The sequence below is a fragment of the Vulpes vulpes genome, chromosome 3 (assembly GCF_048418805.1).
Source record: "Vulpes vulpes isolate BD-2025 chromosome 3, VulVul3, whole genome shotgun sequence".
NCBI lineage: Eukaryota > Metazoa > Chordata > Mammalia > Carnivora > Canidae > Vulpes > Vulpes vulpes.
The window spans coordinates 37365202-37380821 of NC_132782.1; the positions used below are offsets into that span (position 1 = coordinate 37365202).

A 15620-nucleotide genomic window follows, 5' to 3' on the forward strand; every position below is an offset into this window, starting at 1 on the left:
TCATTCATCCCACAAGTGTTTGTTGCACACACGCTCTCTGCCAGCCAGTGTACTGAGTGCGGAGGATGAAACTGTGAACAAATGCATCATTATTATCCTTATGACCTGTGCGGCTGTGTATCGAGCAACAAAGACCTTTTGCCTGTGCAAACGTTAACTCCCTCATTCATTTTTAATGATTCTATTCATTTTAAGTTCAAAGAATGATAAAATGGTAACTTTCAGCAAAGTTTTACCAGAAAGAAAATATGCTCAGTCACCTTATTTGTCTACTGTGCTGCATGAGAGGAGGAAAATATTTGCTCAGACTAGATTTTATTAACATCACAGTGGTAAATAACCTTACAGTTCTTCATAAATTGCTGGGTCACGCACAATTCAGAACCCACAAAGGAACTCACTGCCTTTATATGAAATATATTCTTCCCCAAAATCCTTAACTTCTGTACCATCTTATATTTACATTTATATTTAAATTTAAATGTAAATTTAAATTTACATTTATATTTAAATCCTTAACTTCTGTACCATCTTATATTTACATAGGAAGATGATGAAGGCACAACTAATGCGAACACACTTACACCTTTTCTACTTCTGAGCTGGAGGCCGGGGCACACTCCTGGATTTGGTGGTTTTCCTGACCCCGTTAACAATAGTGCCCTGATGGCCAACACAGGCCTCCTCTCTCCTGAAGGGTGAAGGTGATGGTCTCTGGGTTGCAAACAAGAGCAGTTTTCTTGAGTCTGTGCTTTCTCTGCATTAGGAAATTTCAGGGCTTAAAAGAGTTGAAAAATTGAGCATTGAGGAAATGTTCAGTTTGGGCTTGGGTGTTCCATGTGTAGTGTGATAGTACAGTGAAAGGGCTTCAAAATGAAATTCTTCACTTCCTACCTACATGACAACTTTTATAAACCCCAATTTCCCTTTTATCTTTCTTTTTTTAAAAAAAAAAAAAAAGATTGTATTTATTTATTTGAGAGAGAGAGAGAGCACAAGCAGAGAGGAGGGGCTGAGGCAGAGGGGGGAAGCAGACCCACCCAGCAGGGACCCAGATGCAGGAGGCCCCCCCACATCGGTGGACCCCAGGGCCCTGGGACCCGGGCACCATTACCCAAGCAGAAGGGAGACACCCAACCGATTGAGCCACCCAGGAGCCCCTATAAGCCCCAATTTTCAATCCTCATAGAGGAGATCACGAAAAACACAGTCTCAAGTTTAACTCCTCTTTAACACCTTTGGGTATATTGTGTTCAAAATGAAAACCAAATTTGAAACTAAGGGGCTGGCCAGGATCTGATTGCTTGTGTTTAGTATAATTCAGCAGTGTCAGAATAAGGTCACCTTGTTATTTTACTATTATATTTATTGTTCATATCACATTGTTATATTGTTTATTGTTATTTTAAAGTCCAACAATCTTTTTAAATATTTCCGTGGGCGGTTTTTTTTTTTAATGTTCTTTGTCCTTTTCAGTTTCTGCCCTCTCTTTGCCGGGTCTTGAGACCCTGCAGGACGGGACCCGCCCCCTCAGCCCTGCCTCCTCTCCTCCCCGTGGGCCCCCTGCGCCCCGGCCTCGGCGCCTGCCCCCCCCCGCCCCCCACCCCGGCATCTGCCCCCTGGCTCCACCCCCTGCCTCTGTGCCCCTGCCCCTGCGCCCCGGGACCCCTCCCTCCCCCGCACCTGCCCCCTGGCTCCACCCACTGCTCCCCGGCCCTTCTCCCCCCCCCCACGCCCCCTACCCCCCCCACCCCTGGTACCTGCCACCTGGCTCCAGCCCCTGCCTCTGCGCCCCTGCCCCCGGCCACCCCTCTCGGCACCAGCCCCTGCGCCCCGGCCCTCTGCCCCAGGACCCTGCCCCTGCCCCCTGCACCCCGGCCCCTGGGCGCCCCCTCCCCTCCCCCGCACCTGCCCCTGGAACCACCCCCTGCGCCCCGGTCCCCACCCCCCCGCATCTGCCCCTGCTCACCCCGCAGCCTCCTGCACTCCCGCGCCTGGGCGCCCCTCCCCCGCCCCCTGGAACCACCCCCTGCGCCCCAGTCCCCCAGCATCTGCCCCCTGCTCACCCCCCAGCCCCCTGCACCCCCGCCCCTGGGCGCCCTTACCCCCCGCACCTGCCCCCTAGAACCACCCCCTGCGCCCTGGCCTCTGCCCCCGGCGCCCCCCGCCCCCCACCCCCTGGCCCCGGCCCCTGGCCTCTGCCCCCGCCGGCCCCCCCGCCCCCGGGCCGCCCTCCCCCCTCCCTGCCGCCTCCCTCCGGGGCACCTGCTCCCCTGGGTGCCCGCGCTCGCCCAGGGCTGCGGTGGGTCCCTGCTCCCAGGGTTTGGGGGGCCCAGGGGCCCAGCCCCAAGGCGTCTGGGCGGAGCCCGTCGGTTCTCCGGGAGCAGGGGCGGGGCGGGGCGGGGACTAAACAGAGCAGGTGTCTGGACCGATAAGTGGGAATTCGGAGGGGATCATTCGGAGGGGGCCGGCGGCTCCTTCAGGCCTTTGCGCGGCCTCCCTAAGCCCTGCAAGCCCTGCAAGCCCTGCAAGCCCTGCACTTGGCCACATGCCCCCACACCTGCTCAGCCATTACCTACAAAGGCAAGAAGACGGTCTAGGGGCACCTGGCGGGCTCAGTCAGGACCAACCCTGGTCTCAGGGTTGTGGGTTCAAGTCCTGCTTCGGGTGTCAAGCTGACATTAAAAAAGCAAACAAACAAAACTTGTTTAATGAAATACTGTTTCATACTTTGAACTAGACCAGTATTTCTCAACTTTAAGGCGAAAAAGAGCCCCCTGGCGAGCTTCCTAAGTCCCACCCCCAGAGATACCAATTCCACAGAGCTGGAGCCCAAGAATTTACATTCTGATGCTGCCAGTCTGTGGACCACCCTTGGAATAGCCTCGGTTTAGACAACTTGTAGGATTGCTCAATGTGATAACAGAGATAAGGGATATAACTAGTTCTTAACAACCTTCCCCAAACAGGTGGATTTTTAAAATGAACAATTTGCTAAGCTATTGGTGAGCCAAAGGCCTTTTGTCTCTTCAGCTGGGAGCGACCTCTGTCAGTGGAGCTATACTTCGCCTTCCCTGGGGATAGGAGGGGGTGGGGAACAGATGTTCTTAAAAAGTACCATAAAGACCAAATGCACAATCATCAAATTAAGGCTATTTCAGTACCTCAAAATGCAGTGCCAACCCCATTCTTCTTAGGGCCACGGAACAGGAGCCCATCCCAGCTTTCCAATACGCCTTGCTCTTCTGTAGCTTTGTGTGTTACCCTATTGCTCCGCTGTTGGAATGCCCTTCGCCCCCTTTTCTCCTGTGCCTCTTAGAGACACAGCTCTAATGTCACCAATGCCGTGAACACCTTAAAAGCTCCTCTGGGTAGAAAGTGTTAAACTTCTCTTCCCTGCGTATGTATCCCTGGTATTGGTCACACTATTGCCTTGCACTGTGTGTATCCACCTGATACGGTGTCCGCTTCTTAAGGATGGAACCTGTCCTGTACTCCCCCTTATCGCTCTACTAGTCTTGGCGTCCAGCACACAATACACATTCAGATGTTTGTTGAACAAGTGGATGAAAAATAGACCCATACCCTTTTCCATGTAGTGGGATGTCTAACCTGCAGATTCACCCCAGTAGGGCAATATAGTTATCTGGTGTATAGACAATTTTTATTTAAGCTTAAGATATTAGCTGTTGAGCACATTAGATTGTTCGTGGTAATTGTGGATCTTGACTAAATGTAAGGAGTACATTTTTTTTAAAGATTTTATTTATTTATTCATGAGAGACGCAGAGACAGAGACAGAGAGAGAGAGAGGCAGAGACAAAGGCAGAGGGAGAAGCAGGCTCCATGCAGGGAGCCCGACGTGGGACTTGATCCGGGGACTCCAGGGTCACGCCCTGGGCCGAAGGGAGGCGCTAAACCGCTGAGCCACCCAGGGATCCCCAAGGAGTACATTTTTTATTCTGTTTCCTGAGTCTGTTAAAATGAGAAGCCTCTCCTGGGGCAGAGGTAAAAACCTTCATTTTTAGGGACTCCGGATTCCATCACCATGGCCTGTGCCTTCCTTCTTGAGCCTCTGGGACCGATGCGCCAAGGAATGGCGAAACTACATGAACTTGAAACTGCCGGCTATAGAAATTCCAGTTGCACTGAAGCTTTTGTACTATTAGTTTTCTTAGGCACCGTTTAAGTTGGCAGACTGGTCCTGCGAACCAGCCTAGCAGATCTGCTGGCAAATATGCGTCTGGCAGAGTGGAGTTTGGGATGCATTTCATGACCTACTTCCCTTCTCCACGCTGATTTTAAACCTTTCACTCTTAGGTGTTCAAAACCTGTGTGACGGGAGAGGCTCTGCTGATTCAAATAATGGTTCGGTCAGTGATTTTCATCTGAGCTCTGAGGATTGACATGAGCGGGACGGGTCGGTCGATTGGGCTTTTGGCTTCCAGTACTCGCTTTGTCACTTTGAGCTTTATGATCCTGGACAAGGCATTTAACTTCTTTAAGCCTCAAATGAGCATAAAATGCATGTAATACCTGCTCTTCCTATTTCACAGGCCCTTGTTGAGAGTCAAACTGGTGAAAGTTCACACGGAAAGCACTGTACAAAAGAGTCCTATGATTTTTTATAATTTATTACATGTTTCATATAGCATGCATTGATTAATTATAATCACGTTCTGAATGTACTCAGAGGGGTCTTGTTCTAATCATCATCTGAATCTAGCCCTTCAGACGTCTGTAAAAATCATTTGCTTTTTATTTTTTGGATTTATGTGCCAGTTAAGAAACAGTTTTCAAAGGTCACATCTAATCTGCTGCTTCCCACACTCTACATAAAGCAGATAACCCCAACTTCTGGATTATCGTAGTCCAGGCAGGGGGCGTGAGTGGGCAAGCTCTGAATTGTCATATAGCGGAAGGGAGTCCGGAGGTTTTGTTGTGAAGTTTAATTCTTTTGTGCTGTCTTTAGTCAGCTGCTATTTGGAACGCTCAGATGAAAACAAATGCTTCTTGTCCTGGCAGTCAAGGGAGGCTTTTAGCAGCTCGACGAGCCTCACGAAGGACATTTGTTTATGACCAGCTGTACATGGGGCACCGGAAAATAACATTTGATCCCCAAGACTCAGACCTCGTCTGTCCCAAGGAGACCACAATTACTTATTGCTTCATAGATAACAGAAATGAAAATAAAAAAAGAACTCCCAAGTAATTTTTTAAAGTCTCGTATCAACTGTCATGGGTGTGTGTGTATATGGAGAAGAGTGAGCTGGGAACAGGACCCAGAAGGAGGTTCCCAGAGAGAAAAAGATGCTGGTGAGGAAGAGCTGGAGGAAAGGGGGAGATGGAGGGCGCCTCTTTGAGCCAAGTGGTCAAGGCTGGGCTGTGCTGGAGCAGCTGATCCTGGGCGAGTCTCGTATCTTCTCCTTTCCAGGGCTGAGCTTCCCTTTGTAGAATGTGGGAGGCTAAATGTTCATTCCAGATATAAAATCTTCCAGTTTTATGATACAGGTTGGAAACTACATGGACTCCTGAGTGTCAGTTGAGGGTGATGGTTAAGAGTTCTGGAAGCAGAATGTTTGGTTCACACCCAGCCCACCACGTCTTCCTGTGTGACCTTGGGTGATTCCCTGGACCGCGCTTGTTCTGAGACTCCCCCAAACACTGAGAACAGTGACTGGCAGAGAGCGAATATCGGCACATAGGAGCCACCATGCCCCTTGCTGTCCCCTGATAGAACGCAGGAGGCATTTGGAGCTAAGCCAGCACCTTGGCAATGTCGAGCTACTTGTCTTCTGGGTCATAGTAAAAAAATAAAAAGTTTTAGCAACTGGAGAGAGATGAGCCTGTCCTTGTGCTCCTCCAGATTGAATTGCAACTGTGCAAGTGGAGAACAAAGTGAAGGTCATCCCACAGTTCTAGGTTACCTTTGCTGATCCAATGGCAGTGAGATTCTCCTCAGGTCTGCTTTGTAGCTTGTCCTGAAATCCTTGGATATGTGGCTAAACCAATCTGAAATTTTGTAATAGAGCAATCGCATCAGAGGATCCTACTCTCACATAATTATATTTGTGTTTCACAGGTTGCCATAATAATTCTCTCGGGTACTTTACTCTATGGAGATAGTGCGACTGTGCCCCAACCGAACTTTTTTTTTTTTTTAATTCATGAGAGACACAGAGAAAGAGAAATACAGAGAGAGAGAGAGAGAGAGAGAGAGAGAGAGAGAGAGAGAGAGAGCCACAGGTAGAGGGAGAAGCAGGCTCCCTGCAGGGAGCCCGATGCGGGACTCGATCCCAGGACCCCGGGGTCACACCCTGGGCTGAAGGCAGACGCTCAACTGCTGAGCCACCAGGTGTCCCCAAACTGAACCCTTTTGATCTGTGCTTACTCTCAGAGTGTGAGACCAAAGATTTTTTTTTTTTTTTTTACAAAGATAATAGTAAGGAAATAAGAGAGGAAGGACAGGTGTTGGAAGGATCCCTAACCAGATGGGGATCTGCCAAAGGCCTGAGCAAAGCTTCTGTCAATTCAGGACCTCGGGAAAGAGAGAGAGAACAATTAGTGTGGATTTACCCCTCATGTGCAGTTTTTCCCTCTTTTATCTGAGAAACTGGGGCCCAGAGAACTTAGGAAGCTTGCGTAGGTCATGTAGCTAATAAATGATAGAGCCAGAACTTGTCTCTCTGCAAAGTCTGTGCTCTTTCTTCTCAATGATTTTTCCTTACCCTTTCTGTCCTTGGTAACAAATTTCAAGGCAGGGATAATGAAAGCTGATTTTTCACAGCTTTTTCTTCTGAGGAAGCCTCGAAGATAGGGTTGGTATCAGTTAAAGAGCTCTGCTACCTTGATGTCGTGTATCACTCGGTTTAGGAACATGCAGCTGGTGACTTAGCCTGGCTCTTCCCAGCTAATGTAGCAAGACTCCATTATATGGCAGACGAAAATGCTATGAGGGCATAAAAAGAGGTAACATTATGAGCACTTACATTCTAAATTTTATGCCAGGTATCCTTTAAAAAGCGCTATAAAGTAGATATTATGATCTCTCCAATTTTATGGGTAAAGAAACTGAGTCAGGCAGAGGTGAATTGCTCAGAATCACCCAATTAGTAAGTGTCGGAACTAGGATTGAGCCTTGGCCAACTGACCTCATAGTCCACACCATAAAACACTATCTGCTATGCTCTGAATGAGTAAGGAAAGAGGAGGGGTGACGTAGAGGTAGTGGAGTGCTGTCCATGGGATGGGAGGGGCAGGAAGTGGGGAAACCCTGATTTATAGCTATTGTTGATTTCTATTATGTAAATGTTCCCATCACGGCCAATTTCAGGCTACTGACCTGATGTCAACTGATTTGTAAGTTCAGGCCTGGTACAGAACATCAGCGAAGGGCATTGCCTAAGAGAGTAGCAGATAAAAATAAAGTTACGCAACTTATGCTCAAATACACTTGACTCCAGAGAACTAGAAAATACAAGGGGGTGGGGGGTGGTGAGAAACGTGGTTGGCACATACAGCGGGATCAGAGCATACCAAGTTTAGACTTTTCTCTGTAGGAAACTAGAAGTTAGTTGGCATTTTTATTTATTTATTTATTTATTTTTATTTATTTTTAGTTGGCATTTTTAAACAGCCAGGTAAAGTGATTGACTTTTCAAGGTAAGCTCTCTAACAGCAGTATGCAGCAGGTAATAAAAAAAGGGGGTTATCTAGAATTCAAGTTAGGCAAATACGGGAAATAATGAGCATGTAATGAAGGCAGCAGTGTGAGCTGGGGTAGAAGCTAGAGGTAGAGCAACATTTTGAGTAGAAAATGTTGGCAGATGGAATTGCCATGAATTGATGATTGGATATCATGTGAGAGAAGAGAGAAGCTGAAGAAGATATCAAGGTCTCCAGCGTGGAAGCTAGATTTGTGGTTAGATTATTAATGGAGAATTTAATTGAGTTGCTGAGTTGGAAGTGGAGAAGGGCGAGTAGAACATGTTGATTTTGAAGAGCTTATAGGCTAGATCCTGGAGATGATTGGAAATACGGACTTGGAGCTGAAGAATGATAGATCCGGGACTGGAGATAGAAATTTAGAAGTCATTAGCGTATGGATAGAGGTCAGGGCCATCTAATTTAATATGCTGCTGCTAAGCACGTCCCGATGCTGGACATTGAGCCAAAATAGTTACATTGACCTGCTTAGGGAAAGCAGGAATTATAAAGCTGAATAAAATAAAGAATGGAACCTTGGAGAACATTGTCACTTCAAGGCCCAGTGGACGGGAGGGGAAGAAACAGTCAGTAAAAGAACCCAAAGGAGATAATGAATTAGTGTGGCAAGAGAGACAAGACAAGATAGTAGGGAAATGAAAGGGGAAGAGAGTTTCAAGGAAGAGCAAATTATTGTTAGATGCCCACAGAGAGGCCAAGTAGATCATTGGTGTTGTCAGGGGCGGGGGGCAGGGGGTCACTGGTGAACCTAATAAGGTCAGTTTGTCAGAGATATGGGGCTGAGAGCCGCGTTGTAATGAGTTGCCTTCAAAGGGCGCAGGCTTTGAAAGCGCCCGTGTTCTTTAGGGTAAAGACAGCTGATCTCAACAGAAGTCACCTTCTAGAGACGCATCTCAGCTTCCTTCCCTGCCTACAGTGAGCTCACCTGCTACGGCCTCCCCAAGTCCAGCCCTCCCATCTTTCCCAGAGCCTTTCTTCCTCCGCCAGGGTCTCAAATCACGTGGCATTTCTTTTCTCCTGTGTCACTTTTGTCTCCCCTCGTACACGGCGCTTTCCCTACAGTCAGGCTCAAGTCTCTCTCATCTAAAGCAAAACAAAATGGGTTTTCTTGACTCTCCCTCAGCCTGGTGTCCCGCAGCTTTCCTAATCTCTACAGTGAGAGTTCTCTACACCTTCACTATCTCGATTTCTTCACTTTGACTCACTTTGCAAACCATTGCAGTCTGGCTCCCAGTCCCATATGTCTGACTAAACTGGCCTTAATAGGTTCACCAGTGATCCCACGACCACACTGCCAACACTCATGATCTATTTGGCCTCTCTATAGGCATTCAGCAACTTGCTCTTTCTTGAAACTTTCTTCCCCCTTAACTTCCCCAGTCTCTTGTTTATTTTTTTTTTGTTTGTTTGTTTGTTTGTTTTTTTTTTGCCATGCTAATAATTCATTCTTCTTCTTTTTAGAGGAGGGAGGGTGGAGAGATCTTTTAAAGATTGGTTCTGTCTCTCCTGCCCACTCTCCGCTTGCAGTGATGGTGTGTACCCAAGGTTTCAGCTTTTATTTTATTCAGCTTTACGATTCCTGTTTTCCCTAAGCAAACTGACTTTCCCTCTCTGGCAGACTTTACTGTGCGGCCCAGAGCCTTCTAGAATGTTACTTAGACAGCCCCGTCCTCTCATCAGAGTCGGGTTGAGATGGAGATCCAGCCCTCAGCAAGGGAAGGAATATTTTCATCCTTGTAATCTAGATGGGAATAGGAAAGAAGTCTTTGATGCCTTTCCACCTCTTGGCATCACTTTGGAAGCAAAGCGTGGGTGGTGGGCACAAGACTGAAGTGTGGAACACCTGCCCCACAACCACGAGTATCCGCTTGCCTTTTCTCACCCTCCTCTCCCTCTCCAGCCACCTGGGCATTCACTAACACTTAACCCCAGCCGACACTGTGTCCAGGCAGCCTCTTTGGACAGCCTCTGTCTCCTCTTCTAGGCTGGGCCCCACACCTTTGCACTTTAAGGTACCATATCTCTGCTCTTGGAGGTTCTGCATCCATCATAATCATCTGTTGTGAACATCTAGCATGTTCTTATGCTTGTGTGTTGCTTGGGTTATTAAAAATTACTTCTGACTTCTTCCTCCAGGCCCGACCTTATTGGATCTCTGACTATACATTTGCTGTCTGCGTTTTTCGACCCATCTACCTATTGACTTTATTTTTTTTCAAAGGTTTTTATTCATTTATTCATGAGAGACACAGAGAGGGAGAGGCAGAGACACAGGCAGAGGGAGAAGCAGACTCCATGCAGGGAGCCTGATGTGGGACTTGATCCCAGGACTCCAGGATCACACCCTGAGCCAAAGGCAGACACTAAACCGCTGAGCCACCCAGAGATCCCTACCTCTTGATTTTAAATGGAATAATTCTGAAATGAAACTTATCTTACCTTCCCTGACCATTCTGCCTATATTGTCTGTTTCTCATACCCCAAGTGAAGACCTTCTGATATCTCTGAATTCTTTCTCCAGGTACCCCACCCGACTGCCCACCTGGTCCCAGTCCCTCCATTCCGTGAGCAGTTGCCAAGGCCCATCGACTCTGCCTCAGTGATCTCTGTATTCTCCTGGGGCCGACCTTCATTTTTCTCTCCTTTGGGCAACTGCCAAATTCTTATAGTTGTTACCCCTGCCTCCAGTCTCTCCTCTCACCAATCTGTCACATATACCACAGGTGAAATCCTTCCCAAAGTATAGTCTCATTAAAAAAAAAAAAAAAAAAATCCCAAGAATTTTTGCTGCTTCACCGTTGACAACGAGGGGCTACACTTAAGAGGATTAATCTGCCGCTATCTTTCCAGCTGTACCTTCAGTCAGATAGGGTTATCCCTACATCAGAACTTGTAGCTGTTGGTCCTCAGTCCAGATATGGCCTGCAGACGTGTGTTGTTTTGTCTGCAAATTAAAAACAAAAACAAAATTAATCTGAATCAGGGCTTTAAAATCAGAGGAGTAAAAAATAAAATTAAAATAAAATAAAATAATAAAATCAGAGGTGTTAGAGTCTTAGAGAAAGTGCAGAGAACTGTGAAAGCTTAAGGAGAGATGGAAATTTGAGGGAAAGGGAGGGATTCAGACAAGATTTAAATTCTTAACTACTCACCCACCTTTGCCTTCTTATAACGTGTAGCAGAGTGTTTACATATAGTAGGTGCCTAATTAATACTTTTTGAATTATAGCGATCTGCCCTTTGGTAGCTTCTTGCCACAGACATTGTGGGTTTTTTGTAGAAAAACATTTCTGCATTAGTGAATCACATGTGATCCCTACAGTGGGCCTAAGTGTGAGTCATATAATTTGTGTGGCAATAAGAAAAAGTCTGCGTTTAAAAATACACTCAAACTCTATAATGTTTGAAAAATATGACCGTAATTTTCATGCAGATATTCCACAATTTTTTTTTTCCCTGTAATAGGTGCTCAATAGAGCAGAATCTGGATAGGAGAATTTGAAAGCTCTTTGACAAGATAAAATGGCTGTCACTGGTAAAATTGGAGAATCATTTTGAAAATGTGAAGTGAAGCAGGTAGTCAGTTACAATAGATGTTTTAAGTATTTTAATGTGGTTGGTTCATGTTGAAATTTGACCACAGGCTGTTACTGATGCATCGGTATCACTGTACTATGGCTTTCCCCTCCCCCTGGGACACGAGCATGCAAATGAACCTTTTAAAAGATAATTCTCTTACATCTCTTTAATCCGTAGTAATTCCAGAACTTGGGAATCAGTGTGGTCCTGATAACAAATGTACGTAAAGGGGAAAATGATTGTCTCAGCTTCCCTGGAAACCCTGGACAATCTGACCCTGGGCTCACCTGTCTTCATTCAGTGATCTACTGGATCAGGGCTATTAGTAATAATAACCAACTCGTAGAAGGCTTAGTATGTGCCAGGTGCTGTTCTAGGTGTTTTAACCTTTTTTAAGCTTCACAAGAATGTGTTGAAGTTGTTAGTATCATGATTTCTGTTTTGTAGATGAGAAATCAAGACACAGAGAGGTTTAGTAACTTGCCCAAGATCCCGCCACTGGTAAGTGGGGCGGCCGGGCTTTTCACTCAGGCAGTCCAGGTCTGGAGTCTGTGCTCCTGACGTTGGCGCTGGGCATGCCTCTCAGATGGAGCCTTTTACGCCCGTCCGCCCCCGGCCTTCACTTCCCTTACGTACCAGCTCTTCCTGCAGGTCTCTGAATTATAGCACTTGCCCAACACTTTGACAGCTTGGTTTCCAACCCTTTTCTTTGCTGCTCATGCTTCGTCTTCCATTAAGCCACAGTTTAGGCTACTGGAAGCCTTACTGGATTTCATCCCAGGAAGAACAGATAGAAGTAATTTCTTCCTTCTCTGAGCTCATGCAACCTTTTATCTAGATCTCCCTTGCTGCTTATATTGCTTGGCTAACTCACATCAGCTATTCATTTACAAGTCTTGGTTCTCCTCTATTTTCCAAAGCTCCAGAACATTGTCTCTGCCTCCCGAGTAGGCTTCCCTGCCCACAGAATCGATTTCATAATTCCCCTGTTGAATGAGTGAACAGAAAACAACCCCATTCACAAACATAACAACTTACTTCTCTATTGCTCTCTTCCTTTGATTCTTGCTTGTCCTTTGATCTTTGGTCATCATACCTGGGAAGGGAGCCAGCGGCCCATCTATTTTGTTGTGTCTGGTCCTACTCTGATGTAATACCCTTTGTCCCTTCCACCTCCTCAAGCAGAATTTCTCCCCTAGATCCTGGAGTGGTTATGGGGGCAAGCTTTGAAGATCCATATCACTGCCCTAGAGTATTTCAGCTGGCCAATAATTGGTCAGTTCTCAACCTGTGGGGCCCTTAAAACTTGGCCTGCTTCTTTGTGCTGCTGCTGGAATTTTCCAGTTACTTCTAAAGAGGTTTCAGGAAACTTTGTTAATTCGAGAATGTTTTTTTGAGGTGGATCTAAATCCTGCTTCACAAACTTAAGGGTGCAAGAAATAAAACCTCATCTATATTTTGACTATGCATTTTTAAGAGAGAACTTGGGTCTGATAATTGAAGTATTCCCCCTAATTTCTGCTTACTTTTAGGTTTTAGGGGGGTCTTATGCAATGTTGAGGCATAATGAGTGGGGGAGGCCATCTGGGTACCCATCCTTGGCTCACATCGTTGTTCCATGTGGTCTTTGGTGTTTGAGTTCTATACATTTCCCCTGGAATATCCTTTGTTCTAATTTATAAGAGCCCTTCAGATTCATTAATGCCTTCTTCTATTCCCTTGGACCCTTGAGAGCATATAATGGGCCGAGGCTAATGGAAAGGTAGTCTCACGTCCATCCGCAAGACACTCGTGCAGCCCTCGCCACATTTATGCCTTCGTTGGAATATGGAATCATTCAGCTGCTTCTGTACCAGTGGAAGCCTGAGGAACTCTCAGAGGCCATTTGCGGCCCCATCTTCTTAGACACACCTTGCAGCCAATCTTCCCTAAGGTCTTTACCTCCTTCCAAGGTTCTGTCTGGGCATGGGGCCTATATCTCCTGCTCTCAGACTCCACAGACATATCTGGGGGTTGCTGTGTTTCAGGGTTCTCTTTTGATTGGATTTCAGATCTCAAGTCCTACGTTCCTCATTTCACCTCCAACACTTTCTCCTCCCATCTCCCACTACTTAGTTTGGAGAATCATTTTCTATTCTAGGAGACTTCTTATTCATCATGAGATCTTCCAAAATCAATGTCTATTTTTAAAACTCTCCAAAGGATACATAGGCTTCGAAAGTCAAAAGCATGAAGGCAATCCTGTTTCTTTGCTCTTTGTTCTCATATCCCATCCCTTAGGTAACAACTACAGAAAGCTTGAGATTGGAGGAGTGCAGTGAGAAGAGCTAAGGGAAACAGTAGATATTGGAGAAAAAAAGTTAGATAATAGTTACAATTTTATCGTGCCATGTGATATCACATAGACATGCAAATGTCGGCCCATCCTGCATAAGACTACCCTACCCTAGCACTGTGGGCACTCACACAGTGATCATGACCATTAACAATAAAAATTGTAAGAAGGTTGGTGACAGATTCATGCTTGAGTGTGTCACCACTTTCACATTTTGAAATAATCTGGGTATTTTCTGCAGGACAATTATTTTTCATTCTCGAATTTAGCAACACAATTCCAAACATTAGCATGACTGTATTTTAGCACCTCTTGGACCCTTCCTTACTCTTATTCGCTTATCTGTTTTTCCCATATGAACTGTCTCTTCTTGAATGAGCACTTCTGCTCCCACGCCACCCTGGCAGTATCGTGAACAATGCAGATAGCTGTTCAGAAATTCTGTTAGTGCGAATGATCATAATTTAACAGGGCAGAGGTATTTGGGGAACGGCATGGACGAGTTGAGTCAAGTCTGCATGCGCTCAGGGCATGCAGTGCATAAAAGAAACCCAAAGTAGGCTTTCTATAAAATGAACAATTTTCTCTAATCTGTCTTGTAAAGGCAAATCATCTGTTTTACAGCTTTCCTATAGTTGAAGAAACTCATCTATAATTTGTCTTAAATATTCAATAGTCTTCATTTAACTTAAAGGAAAAAAAAAATAGTCCAGGGAGGTAATGGAGCGAAGCCTGCTATTGCTTTGTTCATATTTCGTTATTTCGTGCCTGTCGAGCTACTTGTTCTGTGAGAAATGGAATGGATCCTCTGTGTTCTCTATTAATTGATAACGATATTGACGAGGGCACATGTGAACTCTAGAAATCTCAGTGAATGCAGTGATTCTTAGCCATGTCCTGGCAGGAATCAATATTCCCCAGTATATTCCCCAGTACTGACATTTTGCCACAAAACTCAAATGAGGATTGCTTTTTCCCAATTTACCAAAGACGTTAAAGTAATGGTTAGAATTCTCTGTGTGTGAACCTACTTCATATCACATACATTTATCTCATAGCAAGCACGTTATCGGTTGTTTCAACTTTTCCAGTAAAGTGGACAATTGACACATAGAAGTAGAATTATTTTATTAATACGTATTTGCTCTGCTGCTTATATTGCCAACAGACAAATATATTTTTTAAAAGATTATGTATTTATTCATGTGAGACACACACAGAGAGGGGCAGAGACCCAGGCAGAGGGAGAAGCAGGCTCCACGCAGGGAGCACGATGTGGGACTCGATCCCGGGATCCCGGGGTCACGCCCTGGGCCAAAGGCAGGCAATCAGCTGCTGAGCCACCCAGGCGTCCTGCCAACAGACAAATATTAACGAAGTGACTGGAATAGCTCTTCAAGGTTAGATTAATTGCTTCTTGTTCTTGTGTTTCATGAACGCTGGCCAGGCGTTTTATAATGCAGGGCTTTCCGACTCTTTTCACGGCCGGGATGTGTATATAATAATATTTTATATGGGACTTGGGGTAAAGGGCTCTCAGGATCCTGGCTCCCCAGGGTGAGGGGATCAGTACTAGAGCCCATCTGTGCCCTCCTCCCCAAGGCACACCAGTGGGCCCCATGTACAAGCTGGGAAGCCATGTAAACGTGCCTCACAGACTTCTTACAATCCTGATTCCCACTACTAGTAATATTGTTTCCTTGATCTTATGGTGGCATTAATTATTTCATCTTTGTCCTGTTTCATATTTTCTAGAAGGGCACTGTTACTCTCTAGCTGTTCCTCTCCCCTAGGTCTGAGAGCCGCTGGGAGATACGGTATCTAGCTTCATGCACCTGTGCCAGGAAAGTTTCCAGTCACTCTCTGATACTTGCAGGCCTCTCTAGTTAGACTAGTTAGTAGCTGCCAGATGGCTTCCAGTTCTCTGGCTCTGAAACATGGCCATTACGTCGTGCAGGGAGGTCAGTTTTATATTTGTAGG

The 15620-nt window shown here is 46.0% G+C and overlaps 1 protein-coding gene and 1 long non-coding RNA gene across 3 annotated transcripts in view; one reads left to right on the plus strand and one right to left on the minus strand.

Moving 5' to 3' along the window:
• NCEH1 (neutral cholesterol ester hydrolase 1) overlaps positions 1-15620 on the plus strand; it is a 58418-nt gene that overhangs the window by 23097 nt on the left and 19701 nt on the right. The gene's annotated exons all lie outside the window — the stretch shown is intronic.
• LOC140598204 (uncharacterized) lies at positions 4272-12069 on the minus strand. The gene is made up of 5 exons (XR_012000365.1): positions 11941-12069; positions 10582-10669; positions 7343-7401; positions 6729-6949; positions 4272-6012 (listed from the first exon to the last, which is right to left on the minus strand). It is a non-coding gene; the product is annotated as an uncharacterized lncRNA (long non-coding RNA).